At 35.3% G+C, this 14,902-nt stretch overlaps 1 non-coding gene across 1 annotated transcript; it reads left to right on the top strand.

The window, feature by feature from the left end:
- The first annotated feature begins 389 nt into the window (after nt 1-389).
- LOC121230119 (small nucleolar RNA R71) lies at nt 390-495 on the top strand. Its single transcript, XR_005928071.1, has one exon. It is a non-coding gene; the product is annotated as a small nucleolar RNA R71 (small nucleolar RNA).
- The last annotated feature ends 14,407 nt before the right edge of the window (nt 496-14,902 follow it).

Consider the following 14,902-nt stretch of genomic DNA (forward strand, 5'->3'; position numbering starts at 1 on the left):
TTTTGAGGTCAAAAATTACTAACCATAAAATTTAGTTGCTCATGTTCCATGTTGAGGCCATAAGGTAGGTATTCTGAATTGCTCAATCCACCTCCATTTGTATTGCATTGCATTATTGGATGTACCTGAGTAGAACCATACAATCCATCAATCTTTTTATTTAAGAGTTCTACTTGGTTAGATAGCATAGTAGCCGCATCGAGGTTGAAAACACCAACTGCTTTCATCGACTTTGATCTCATGACTTGCCACTGATAGCTATTCAGTGACATCTCTTCAATAAATTCGTAAGCCACTTTAGGTGTTTTCCACCACCAGCTGGGTTAATCATCTGTCTAGTCGAAGGATTCAGGCCATTGTGAAATGTTTGAACCTGCAACCATAAGGGCAGCCCATGGTGAACGTATCTTCTCAAGAGGTCCTTGTTTCTCTCCCATGCATCATAGAGTGTCTCTAGATCCATCTGCACAAAAGAAGAGATATCATTCCTCGATTTAGCCGTTTTAGCATAGAGTGTCTCTAGATCCATCTGCACAAAAGAAGAGATATCATTCCTCGATTTAGTTGTTTTATCCGGCAGAAAATATTTTAGTAAAAACTTTTCGGTCATTTGTTCCCAAGTAGTGATTGACCCTCGTGGTAACGAGTTCAACCACTGTTTAGCCTTATTCCTTAATGAAAAGGGAAATAACTGAAGGCATATAGCATCGTCAGAAATTCCATTGATTTTAAATGTGTCGCAAAACTCCAGAAAATTCGCCAAGTGATTGTTTGGATCATCATCTTGCAAACCATCAAACTGAACAAATTATTGTATCATTTGAATTGTGTTAGGTTTCAGTTCAAAATTATTTCCAGCAATAGCAGGCCTAACTATACTCGACTCAGTTCTATTAAATTTAGTTTAGCATAATCATACATAGTGCACGGAGCAGGATTCTGATTTACTGGATCAGCGAAAATCGCAGGACGTAGCGGATTTTCTGATTTTCAGCCATCTCCTCAGTTGTGGTTTGAATATCGTCATCTTGCTCTTCCTCTGTGTATCTTAAACTTCACCTTATTTCTCTTCAATTTCTGTGAGCTGTGCGATCGATCTCACTATCAAAAAGTAATGGCCCCGATAGGTTTCTTCTAGTCATACACTATAAAAAAATGCCAGAAGTGAATAAAAGAGAAAATTGGAAAATAAAATAAAAATTTAAATTGAAAATAAAGTAAAATGGCTAAAGTAATAAAAATCAAGTGTTCCTAATATCTTCAATCCCCGAAAACGGCGCCAAAACATGATACGTGATATTCGCGACAGGTTTTATTGATTAATCATTCTTGAAACTTACTATTATCACGATGAAGGCAAGTGTACCTATCGAACAGTAGTATAGCTTTAGCAAGACTGGATTGTCGAACCCAAAAGAACCAAGAGTACTAGTAATTACTTTATTTTTATTATCTAGCCTAAAAATTAAGGGATTTGTTTATCTAAACTAATTAACTAAACTAAGGGTGTATAGAGAGAAAATTAAGGAAAAGCTTTTGGGAAAACTCGATTGATTAAGACAATACCCAAGGAAAAATCCACCTAGATTTCACTTGTTATTTAACTTAGAATCAGACGATTTATTCATTTGACTTGATCCGTGGAACTCCCTAAGTTATATTATTATCTCTCTCGAGACTAATAACGTATAACCCTAAGTTGATTAATTAAATCTCTTTCTAATTAACACCCTAGTGTTGCATTAACTCGATCTATAGACTCCCTTATTAGGTTTCACCCTAATCCTACAAAATAGTGTCACCCTATCTCTAGGCGTGCAATCAACTCCACTTAATTACGAAAAATTTACTCTTAGACAAGGACTTTTTCTCCTCTGAATAAGCGCATTAAATTGAATCAATATCCTGGAATATTAAAACAAGAATTAAGAACACATAATTAAGAACAAGTTAAATATTTATCATACAATTCAGATAATAATAACAAGAGTCGTCTTAGGTTTCATTCCCCTTAGGTATTTAGGGGGTTTAGTTCATAATTATGAAAGAAAACATCTCAAAAGAATAACGATAACAAAACATAAAGAAAATCCAAAACTCCTGAAGGAAATTGAAGGGAGATCTTCAGTCTTGACAATGAATCCGGCTTCTGAGATGGATCAATCGGCTTTCCTTGAGTAATTCATTGCCTCCTACTCTGTGCGTTCCTTCTACGTGTCTCCTCAGGTTTTTAAATAGGCTTTAGAATGCCTAAAATCCCTCAAGAGTTTCCTTTTCCGAATAGAACTAAACTTGGGCTCGACAGGGACATGCCCGTGTGCAATTTCTTCAATCTGTGTTCAAGACTGTTACATAGGCACGGGCATATGGTCTACCAGTGTAAGTCGTGCTTCGATTCTGCCAGATAGACACGACCGTGTGGCTTACCCGTGTGAGGAAGTCCAGGCCGTGTTGATTTCCCATGTTGGTCCATTTTCTCCGGTTTTAGCCCGTTTCTCGCTCTTTTTACTCTCCTATGCTCACCTAAGTATAAAACATGAAATTAAAGGATTAGGAGCATCGAATTCACCAAATCTAAGGATAATTCATCCCAAAAATATGCTAAGCATGAGGTAAAAATATGTATAAATTATGATTTATCACCTCTCCAAAACTCTCAGCATGGCTTGGGGTAATACGTTGTCCCTAGCCGAGCAGCTTTGAGACCCAGTCTCGGTAGTAGGTGAAACTGGTGTCTCGCTCGTATCCAGATTTGGCATACTACCCAAAGAGGAAGACTCAGCTCGAGTCCCCCTATGGCGTCCACCACGCCCATGAATACCATGAAAGCGAGTTCCACGAGCACTCATTGCTTCAAAATTTTATCTACATTACGAAATTTTATGCATCAGTTTCAGTGTTTATTAGCAAATGTTTTATGCTTCAAATGTTTATCAGAAGTTCAGAAATCTTTCAGAAATCACAGTTTCTAGCTAACTCATTATAGTTTTAGATAGTCCTAACTACAGTATTTCTAGGTCTAGAAGTACTTATAGGATCGGTGTCGGAGACTCGTTATACCACATACTTTACTCATAAAAACAAACTTATTTAAAAACTGTTTCTTTTCCAAATTCAATTTTAAAACCCAAAATTCATAGCCCGAGTTTTGTAACCTGACTCTGATACCACAAATGTAACACCTAAAACCCGTTATGGCCGAATCTAGGAGTTTTATGAGGAAAGGTTTTGAAATCATTCTTATTATGTTAAATTTCTCGCATTTAATTGTTACTGAAAAGAATCCACATGTTTATCAAACATATTATTATTTTCGTTAAGGAAAACATTGTTAATTTGCTCTTTTAAAAAAGCTTATTTGCAGTGGAAGTTTCATATTATTAAAGTTGAAAACCGAGTTTGTGTTCTTTCTAAAAATATTTGTTTGCGTAAAACTGTGGTTTTGTCAAACATCACAGTATAAAAGTAAAAAACACATCCAAAACCAAAATTAAAATAAACAGTCCAGAGAGTCCCAAAATTACAAAACTCTCGAAAATAATCCACATTTTTCATAAAAGCCATTAATCAAAATAGTTCACGAACTAGTGGTCACCACTGACACTCTGTCGCACCGACCCACCTATGTCGAGGATTACCTAAATAGAAAAGACAACAAATATGAGTTTTCATAAACTCAGTGTATAACTCAACGGAAAAATACATGCATCAAAGTTAGAATTTTAGTATATCAAAACAGAAGCAGACATAAGTCCTTATCGGAATCAGATTATTAGAAACATACAGATATGCAAAATCCTATCCCCATCTCCAACCATCCTAACACACTATGTAGGGTATAACATACCCATCCAGCCCTACACACCACATAGTGTATATACGACACTTGTCAAAATAATTTGCAGCTGTTCTGCTAGAATAACGACAAATTATCGCCTCATAGAACACTTCCTCCAACAAACAAAACCCACCCCATATAGAGATACAAAATACAGATATACAGAATAACATATTTAACATGACCTGCATACTCGAATACAGATATAATACATGCTTATACAACACAATCAAACATTCATATCAATTTTCCTAAACTTAGATTAGTCCATCAGAATAGAAAATCTCATGCATTAGGGGTTTTTTCCCTTATTGACCCTATGGAAGGCCCACAGTCGATCGGAACGACATGTGCAACCCTAGGGAAAATTTTAGAATTTTGGGCCCACACGCCCAAATTGGCCTTGCTCGTGTGGCTCATACACCCAAATTGACCTTGCACGTGTGGCCTACACAGCCACGCACTCGCCCGTCACCTGGTCGGACACATGCTCATGTGGTGTCGATAGGTCATTTTTTCATCTTTCACCGAACCTTATTTTCTTGTGTTTTCGTTACACACCTGGTTCGTTTTTTATGCCACATTAATCTTAAGACCTCTGAAACCCTAAAACAGTATACCAAATGCCATTTCAACAATTTAATTCATAAATTCGAAAACAAAAATCTGACAATGCCCGCAACTTACCACCGACGAAAACTTCTGCTAACAGCATTTAGATAGTTGGAGCGAAACTCACTATTCACAGCCTTCTTCTACACAAAAATAGTCTCAAAATAATCAGACTCCCCAACTATACCATTACATTAAAATGAATAGAATAAAACGACCTTACAGAAGTCGAAAACTACAACAAGCGAAGCCCCATTTACCTTAACCACATGAGGAGCACCAAAATTCCAAAAGCAATGATAAAAATAATTGATTGACGAACGGAGTAGGGGAACGAACAAAAGAAAACGCCAGGAAAGAAAGAGGGAGAGGAAACTAACGACACAAAAAATATTTAAGAAAAGAAAAATAAAATAAAATTAAAATCCCATAACATCTCAACCCCCTATATCCTACTAACTAATCGACCCACTAACTCTCAACTACCTCAGATTTTCACTTCGATCGAACATCTATCACACTGAAGAAAAATTATCATCCACATTTACACAGGGATTTGAACACGAGACCTCAGGGTAAGCTAACACTTTACCATTCAAACCAGCAAACTCATTTTGATATAAGTTTACCAAAAATAAAATATAAGCCAAACCACCAAGGTCCAGGCTAGGATAAAAAATAACATATTTTCAAAAACTGGGACTTAAACCCAAGACCTCAAACACACGTCTAGAACATTTAGCCATTGAAGCAGATACTCACTTGTGACATATTTCATAAAAAACAAAGTTAAATCAATTAGGGCGTTACATTTACACATTCTAACACTTTATTGTTTCTTGTGTTCGTAGTTTAAAGCACGTTGCACATTCCTTCCTCCGTGCAACACAGTTCTTTGGTGTTTGGCCGATTTTGGACTCCTAGTCCTACTAGGTTTGCTTTATTAGTTTGAATCTAATATGTTTTGATTAGTTGATATAAACACTTTTAAAAGACTCACAAGATTAATTTTTACCTCACGGAGAATTTAATTTTATTCCTGAATGCGTAAGGTGAGGTTTGCTTCAATTTTCTTTTCAGTGTTGTGCTTTTTTTTAGGCTTTCATAATGACTTATAACACTCGTTATCGTAAAAACCATGATGAGAGACCGTCCGATGACAAAGAACAAGATGTTACATTTAAGAATATTGTAGGGATGGTAAATTATCAACACCAAGATACATTTGAGGCCAATTTGACTAAGTTTCGAACGGAACAAAAGAGAGCATTAATTAGGTTTCTAATCAAATTCAAATGCTAACTCAAGTTGTTGTTCATTTGGAGACTTCTTTGACCAATGGCCTCATGCTCGTTACAGTGATGATGATGGGGACAATGAATAGCCTCATACTCATTCTAATACTAGTAGACTAGGATATCGTCACATTGATGAAAATTTGGGTACTCATGATTGTGGTCAGCCTTCTGTAACAAAACAAAAGTTCAACATTCCTTCATTTCGAGGGATGAATGATCCAGATGCATATTGTGATTATAAGGTTAAAATTGAGATCATGTTTCGTTATTATAGATGTCTAGAAGAGGAGAGAGTTCCATTGGGTACATTGGAATTTTCAGATTATGCATTAAGTTGTAAGACTCAACTTGTGTCGAACCACCAAATGCATCGTGAGTGAGATGTTGATTCGTGGGAACATTTGAGACAAATAATGAGAAAATATTTTGTCCCACTTCAATATTATAGGGATATTAAATGCAGACTTCAATGCCTTGTTCAAGGTAATCAATTTGTTGATGAGTATTTTAAAAAGATAGAGATGTGTAACACCCTTCACTTGTATCTGTCGCCAGAATAGGGTTACGGAGCATTACCGAACTTATTATATAATCAAACATACATTTCTCATATAATTATCAAATTCAAATACAACTCATTCACAATCATTCAATTAGTCCCGAATACAAGCCTACGATGCCCAAATCATGTTTTAGGAGTAGTTCGGTACTAAACCGATAACTCAAGAAAATTTTAGAAAGCTTATAAAAAAATTTCAAAATACAGGGGACACACACCTGTTTGGCCCAGCCATGTGTCTCACACGGCCAAGGACACACTCGTGTCACAGGCCGTGTGGACATTTGAAATGGGATTACATGGTCGTGTCCTAGCCCATGTCTAACTCCATGTAACTATCTAACTTGGGTCACACGGCCAACCACACTCCAATGTGACCAGCCCGTGTGCCCTTTGAAAAGGCCTCACACGCCTGTGTGCCAGGTCGTGTCCTAGGCCGTGCCAAACCTATAGGGTATACTGACTTATGCCACACGGCCAAATCACACGCCCGTGTGCTTGGCCGTGTGGAGCATACTGACTTGAATTCAAATTAAACACCAGGGGACACACGACCGTGTCACCTGACCGTGTGTCACACACGGCTAAGACACACGCCTGTGTCTCTACCCATGTGGACAAAAATAGGCTATTTACGAAGCCATCTTTCTCAACCAATTTTGCATACACCTATACAATCCAAACGGCACATAATATGGCATAAATAAGCATTCAACCAATCTCAACCAAGCATAATCCATACCATTTTCAATACTAAAAACAACAAGACACAAATGTACCACAATATGCTATTCCATTCATGCCAATTTCATATTCTCAAATCACTTAAATGATCATTTTCATTTATGCATCACTTTACCTAAATCACAAGCATACCAATTCCCAATTATCAACTATATGATACTCAAATTACCAATTCACAAACAACCATTCACCACAAGCATTTACATAGCAATTATCAAATACATAACAAAGGCCATTTGCACAAATATATACATCACCAAATATAGCAAAATAAGCCAACTCTCATGGCTATACACAAAAGCAAACACTTAACATTTACAAGCCAATTCAAATGGACAAATTCAATACCAAACCATAAACCAAAATGAAAATAATTCCTATACATGCCATATAACCAAATACGTAAACTCAAAAGTACAAAGTAGAAGCTCAATAGTGTGATGCAATCTCCGACAACTCCCAATTCGAGCTAGCTTCGAAGTTCACTATAAAACATAGAAAAGTAAACAAAGTAAGCTATAAGGCTTAGTAAGCTCGTATAGTTAATAAGTAAAACTCAACACTTAATCACCATTCAAGTAATATAACAAGTATACTTCAAAATTATGTAATTATAAGGTTAACATATATTCAATCACATAATTAATCAAGATATCATAACTTTCATAGTTTCAATGCCCTATAGTTTCTGTACATACATGTACTGATACGTATTTATTTCTCAAGATATCATATCTTTGATATACCCGTTGAACCATTTGGAATACTATCAGATACACGGGAATCTCACACCCTAAGTGCCAATACATAGTCGAAGCTATCTCAATCTCATATCACATATAATGCTCACTATCGAGCTATCAATGAGTCTCCTCACACAAGCTGATGGTCATAACGTAGCTACACAGTACTGCTCACACAAGCTGACGAGAATCCGCAACACATGCTGGATAACTCAGCCACCGGTAGAACGTATGGACCAACACCCAAATCACAGAACCCCTAATGACATGTCATTTGTATCCTAATCTATTCCTAAGGTTCAACCGAGATTTCCAATTTTTCGAATCGTCGTCGAACATATCCACGAGGTCGTATTCACGAGTAATTCAATAATAAAGCATTTTAAAACACAATTATATTAAGGCTTATTAACATACGAACTTACCTTGAATGTAAAAACGATGAAATGAGTCGATTAGTCCAACACTTTGTTTTTCCCCTGATCTAAATCTGAATTTCGCTTTTCTTGATTACATGTAATCAAAATTAACTTATTTAATTATCATTCTATTCAATTTAGCCCAAAATGCATATTATGGAAACTTTACACTTTTGTCCCTAATATTTCAACATTTTCATAATTTAGTCCTCAGCTCATAAAAACACAAATTCATGCAATTTAGTAGCCAAATTTCATGTAGACCCATAGCAGCCCATATTTTTCATTTGTTTCACAATTTAACCATAAAATTTATGCATTTCACAATTTAATCCCTAATTGGGAATTTTATCAAAAATCACTTTATAAATGTTGTTTATCTAGCAACAAGCATACATTTTCTATCTTCAAACATCAAAATACACATGTATTAATTAATGGAAAAACCTTAAACCTTTAAAAATTTTACAAATTAGTCCCTGGGCTAGCTAGATTAAGCTACAATGACTTTGAAAACATAGAAATCATTAAAAACCAAGTCAAAATCACTTACATGCAAGCTAGGGAAGGTGTCGAATGCTTCAAGCTATTTCAATGGCTTTTTTAACCCTAATTTTCGGCTAGGAAGAAGAAGAATGAGTAATTTTTTTTTGTTTATTTAATTTACCTTTAATAACCAAATTACCTATTTAACCTGAAGTTAAAACATTAAAATTCAGTTAAATGATGTCCAAGAATGTCCACCAACTTTATAAATAGGCTAATTACCACATAAGGACCTCTACTTTAACATGCCATAGCTATTAGACACCTTTAGCTAATAGAACACAAGTTTTACACTTTACGCAATTTAGTCCTTTTTATCAAATTAAACATTCAAACGATAAAGTTTCTCAACGAAATTTTTACACAATCATACTATCATGCTGTAGAAATTAAAATAATAATAAAATAATCATTTTGACCTCAAATTTGTGGTCCCAAAACCATTGTTCTGATTTAACCAAAAATAGGCTGTTACAACTTTCCCCCTTAGGAATTTTCGTCCCGAAAATCTTACTAGAAAAGAGACTAGGGTACTGTTTTCTCATAGCTTCCTTAGGTTCCCACGTAGCTTCTTTAATCCCATGACATTGCCACAAAACCTTCACCAAAGCTATGTTTTTTGTTTCTTAACTCTTGAATCTCTCAAGCTAGAATTCTAATCAATTCTTCGTTATACGTCATATCAGGTTTTATTTCAATCTCTGTTGGAGAAATGATATGTGATGGATCTGATCGATACTGTTGTAACATTGACACATGAAATACGTTGTGAATCTTTTCTAACTCTGATGATAAAGCTAGTCTATATACCACTGGCCCTATTTTTTTGATAATCTCGTACGACCCGATGAATCGCGGACTCAATTTTCCTTTGTGACCAAAACGTAGAACCTTCTTCCACGGAGATAATTTCAAAAATACGTTCTCGCAGATTTGAAATTCAATGTCTTTACGTTTCGAACTTGCATATGATTTCTATCGATCTGAAGCTATTTTCAAACTATCGCGAATTACTTTCACTTTATCTTCAGTCTCTCTAACCAATTCAACCCCATGAATCTTTTTCTTAGTAACCTCAGTCTAGTACAGAGGAGTTCAGCATTTATGACCATACAATGCTTCATACGGTGCCATCTTTATACTCGATTGAAAATTATTGTTATACGCGAATTCAACCAATGATAAACATTTCTTGTAACAGCTCGATTTTAGCTAAATCAGAACAGTTGTTTCGAAACCAAAAATATGATATCAGAAAATTATTTAAATATTATTTTGGTGTTTATAGCATGTGACTATGTATGTTTGAAAATTTTGTGAAAATAATTTTAGTGTTTGAGTGCTTAATTTGACAAAAGGACTTAATTGCGTAAAATGCAAAAGTAGCATGCTATAAGTTAAAAGTGCTTAATTGTTATAGTTCATTAAATGAAAGGTCCTTATGATGTAATTAGACCGTTGATACTGGATATGGACATTAATGGCCTTATATTTGATGATTAAATAGTTTAATGACCAAGGGTAAAATGGTAAACTATGTATTAATGTATATTTAATAAAACAAAACATAAAAATTAGTGTTAATGTTCATCTTTCTCATTGAAAATAAAAAGAAGAAAGACCATTTGAAACATTTTAGGGTTAGGGCCTTTGTAGTCTTGATTGATGTATGTTTTGAGCTCAGTTTTTGATGATTACTATGTTTTTGTGATTGTTGCTTTGTATTCTAGCTAGCCCGTACCCTAATTTCTGAATTGGTTGATGAATTTGTGAAGTGCCATTGATGATAGCTTGATTTTTTTGAATGTTGATGATGGAAAATGATTAATTATTGAAAGATTAATATGTTTGTTAAGTGATTTTTGACAAAAATGTCAAATAGAGATTTAATTGAGAAAAGTGTAAATTTAGGGGTTGAAATGTGAAATAAATGAAAATAATGGGCTACTAGGAGTCTATGAAGAATTCAGCTAGCATGAAATTAGAAAGAAATGGTGCAATTTGTGTTTTTATGAATTGAGGACTAAATTGAAGAAATGTGAAACTTTAGGGGCTAAAGTGTAAAAATGCCCAAATATGTGTTTGTGGACTAAATTTAATGGTTTGGTGAATAAATGAGTTAATTTTGAATGTGGATAGATCAATAAAGAAAGAAATTGGATTTAGATTGGGGGAAATTGAAAGTTGTCAAGTAGTCAATTTGATCCGTTCATTATCTATACGAGGTAAGTTCATATGTAAATAAACGTCTTTTAATTGATTTATATATGTTTATTTTTTGTTGAATTGCTATGGATGTTGAACAAGCAATTACAAGCAAGAATCGATGAAGTTACGATATCTGAAAGTCCTGTACGAACCTTAGGAAAAGTATATGATACGAATGTCATGACATTAAGATTATCAAGATGTGATTACATGTAAGACCATGTCTGCGAAATTGGAATTGTATTGTGATTATGTGTAATACCATGTCTGGGACATTGGCATCGTTATATGATTTCGTATACAACCCTGTCTAGGATAGTGGCATCGATTTGTGATAACATGTAAGACCATATCTGGGATATGGCATTGTATGAGCTTTATGTGATTTTCGAGTATCCTTAATGATTCCGAATGGTTCAACGGGAAAAGTCTAGTCGAGAAAGAATGTGTGAATGAGTTAAATGACTTAGGTATGTACAAGATTCATACGAGTATTGAAAAGGGAAGTATTTGATGAATTCAATTATGATATTGAATATGTGTATAATGAGAAAGGTTTGAGAATTTGTATGTGTTTAGCTATGCTTAGCATATTTGAATTGATATGGAAATATTCATATGATGACTTTACTTGTATATGGCTTACTAAGCTTTTAAAGTTGTGTTCTTTCCCTGCATTATAGATTATCGAAGCTAGCTCGAACTCGGGGATCATCGGGAAACGTCATCACACTATCAATCATCTTGTTGGTACTTTTGATGCTTTGTATTTATATAGTATATGGCATGTATAGACTGGTGTCATCTTGGCATGTTTCGAACTTTGAAATTAGCCATGTAATTTGGCTTGTAAATGGTGTTGTTGATGAAGTTGAATTTGGCTTTTGTTATGAGTTAATATATGATATGTGATGTATTTATGATGCCTTATGTTTTGGTAGGCTTGATATGATCATTTTGATGGGTTGATGGATAAATATTTAGTAAATTGTTAATAATGTGTTATGGTTTGAGAAATGGTACACTTTGGTATAATTTAAGATGATGTTTGAATGCCATTTTGGTTTAGTAAATGCTTAACGATTTGGGTTATGTCTAAATGTGAATATTAGTAAAGTAACTTTTGCATTTGGTATTTTTTTGGCTATGGCTTTAAGTAATTAAGAGTATGATTTATAAATGGCATGAAATGTGTACGAAATTGCATGTTTTGGTTGCCTATTAATGTATTGAATTGGCACAAATGTTGTGGTTTAAGCATGCTTGAGAAAGGGTAAGAAATGTGGCTTCAACCAAGCCTATTTTCACTCCACACGACCAAGGACACGGGCGTGTGGCTTGTCTGTGTGTGACACATGGCCTTAGTACACAGCCGTGTTTCCCCTGGGGTAGCCCTTCGAATTAAGTCAATATACCCTACAGGTTTGGCACGGCCTAGACGCATGGGCGTGTCTATTGGTTGTGTGTGGTACATGGGCTGGCACATTGGCGTGTGGCTGGCCGTGTGACCCAATTCAGTAACCCCTCTAGATTTCACACAGCCTGGTACACGGGTGTGTCCCTGGCCGTATGGTGCAAGTCAGTATGTATGCCCTGTTTTCACACCACCTGTGACACGGGTGTGTCTGGTGGCCGTGTGAGGTACACGGCCTATTCACACAGGCGTGTGACCCTTAAATGCTTGAAAATTTTATGTGTTTCCTAAAGTTTGCAAATGTTATTAGTTTAGTCCTGAACCTCTTCTAAGCATGTTTTAAGGTGTCGTAGAGCCTTATAAGGGACATTTTTGATTATATTTGATTAATGTTTATGTGAAAATGAATTATTTATGTTGTGATTGATTGGTAATGCCTCGTAACCCTATTTTGGCGACAGATATGGGTTAGGGGTGTTACATTTCTCCCAGTTGCTTTCAAACTCTAAAACACAACAACAAAGCATTTCTTCGAGAATCTGAATTACTCTCTCATATTGACTGTCAATTTACAGATGAAAAGCAGTAATAAAGTGCAATTGCGTACCTAAGGCTTCTTGCAATTTCTTCCAAAATAGCAATGTGAACCTCGGATCTCTATATGAAATAATAGAAATTGGCACCCCGTGCAATCTAACAATCTCAAAGATGTACAACTCAGCCAGTCTATCAAGCGAAATGTCTGTACGTACCGAAATGAAATGTGTCAATTTTGTCAAACGATCAACAATAACCTAGATAACATCTTTATTTTTCGGAGATAGGGGTAATCCTGATACAAATTCCATCATAACTCTATCTCATTTCCACTCTGGTATCATCACTGGCTGTAATAGTCTTGATGGCACTTGAGGTTTAGCTTTGGCTTGCTGACAAACCAAGCATCTCAACACAAACTCTAAAATATCTCTTTTCATGCCTTACCACCAATACAACTATTTCAAATCATTGTATGTTTTAGTACTCCCAGGATGAACAGATAAACAACCACTTTGTGCTTCATGTAGAATTTTCTGACTAAGCTCAAAATTCTTTGGTACACAAATTCTACCTTGGAACAACAAACAATCATCTAATCCAAGTTGATAGTCTAAATCAATAGCCGACTCGCATTGCACTCTTTTAGCTTGCAATTCATTATCACACTTTTGAGCTTCACATATTTGCTGAAGAAATAACGGTTTAGCTTTTAACACAGCTAAAATCGAACCATCATCAGACAAGGTTAATTGTGTATTCATCGCCCACAAAGCAAATAAAGATTTTCTACTCAGAGCATCTGCGACTACATTCGCTTTCCCCGGATGATAATCAATCACTAATTCATAGTCTTTCAACAACTCGAGCCATCTTCATTGTCGTAAATTCAAGTCTTTCTGAGTCATTAAATACTTCAAACTCTAATGATCGGTAAAGATATGATACTTCTCACCGAATAAATGATGTCGCCAAATTTTCAAAGCAAAAACAATAGTGGCCAATTCTAAATTGTGCGACAGATTATTCTTTTCATGTGGTTTCAACTATTTGGAAGCGTAGGCTATTATTTTGCCTTCTTGCATCAAAACACATCCCAAACCATTTAATGGCGCGTCGCTGAAAATCAAAAACTCTTTACCCGATTCTGGCTGAACTAAAACTAGTGCTTCAGTCAACAATGCTTTCAACTATTCAAAACTCTATTGACATTTCTCGGACCATTCAAACTTTACATATTTCTGTAGCAAACGAGTCATCGGTGTAGAAATCATCGAGAATCCTTTTACAAAACACCAATAGTAACCAGCTAATCCCAGGAAACTTCTAACTTCGGATACATTTCTTAGTGGTTTCTAGTCAACAACTATTGAAATCTTGCTCGGATCAACTCGGATACCTTCCGCTAAAACGTTATGTCCTAAAAATCCAACCTTTTGGAGCCAAAGCTCGCATTTACTGAATTTAACAAAAAATTGCTTATCTCTCAATGTTTGTAATGCAATCCTCAAATGTTTAGCATGCTCAGACTCATCTCGGGAATAGATCAGAATGTCATCAATGAATACAACAACAAATCTTTCTAAATACGATCTAAAGATCCGATTCATTAAATCCACAAAAACTATAGGAGCATTAGTTAATCTGAAAGGCATAAGAAGAAATTTGTAATGCCCGTACCTTGTTCTGAACGCAGTCTTTGGCACATTTGAATCTTTAACTCGTAACTGATAGTAACCAAATCTCAGATCAGTCTTCAGAAATACTGTTGCTCCTTTCAACCGATCAAACAAATCATCAATTCTTGGCAAAGGGTACTTATTTTTAATTGTAACCTTGTTAAGCTAACGATAATCGATATACAATCTCATCGACCCATATTTTTTCTTTACGAATAGAACTGGTGTACCCCAGGGCGAAAAACTAGGTTGTGCAAAACCTCTATCTGTTAACTCTTGCAATTGAGCTTTCAACTCTTTCAATT

The sequence above is a fragment of the Gossypium hirsutum genome, chromosome A05 (genome assembly GCF_007990345.1).
Source record: "Gossypium hirsutum isolate 1008001.06 chromosome A05, Gossypium_hirsutum_v2.1, whole genome shotgun sequence".
Taxonomy (NCBI): Eukaryota; Viridiplantae; Streptophyta; class Magnoliopsida; order Malvales; family Malvaceae; genus Gossypium; species Gossypium hirsutum.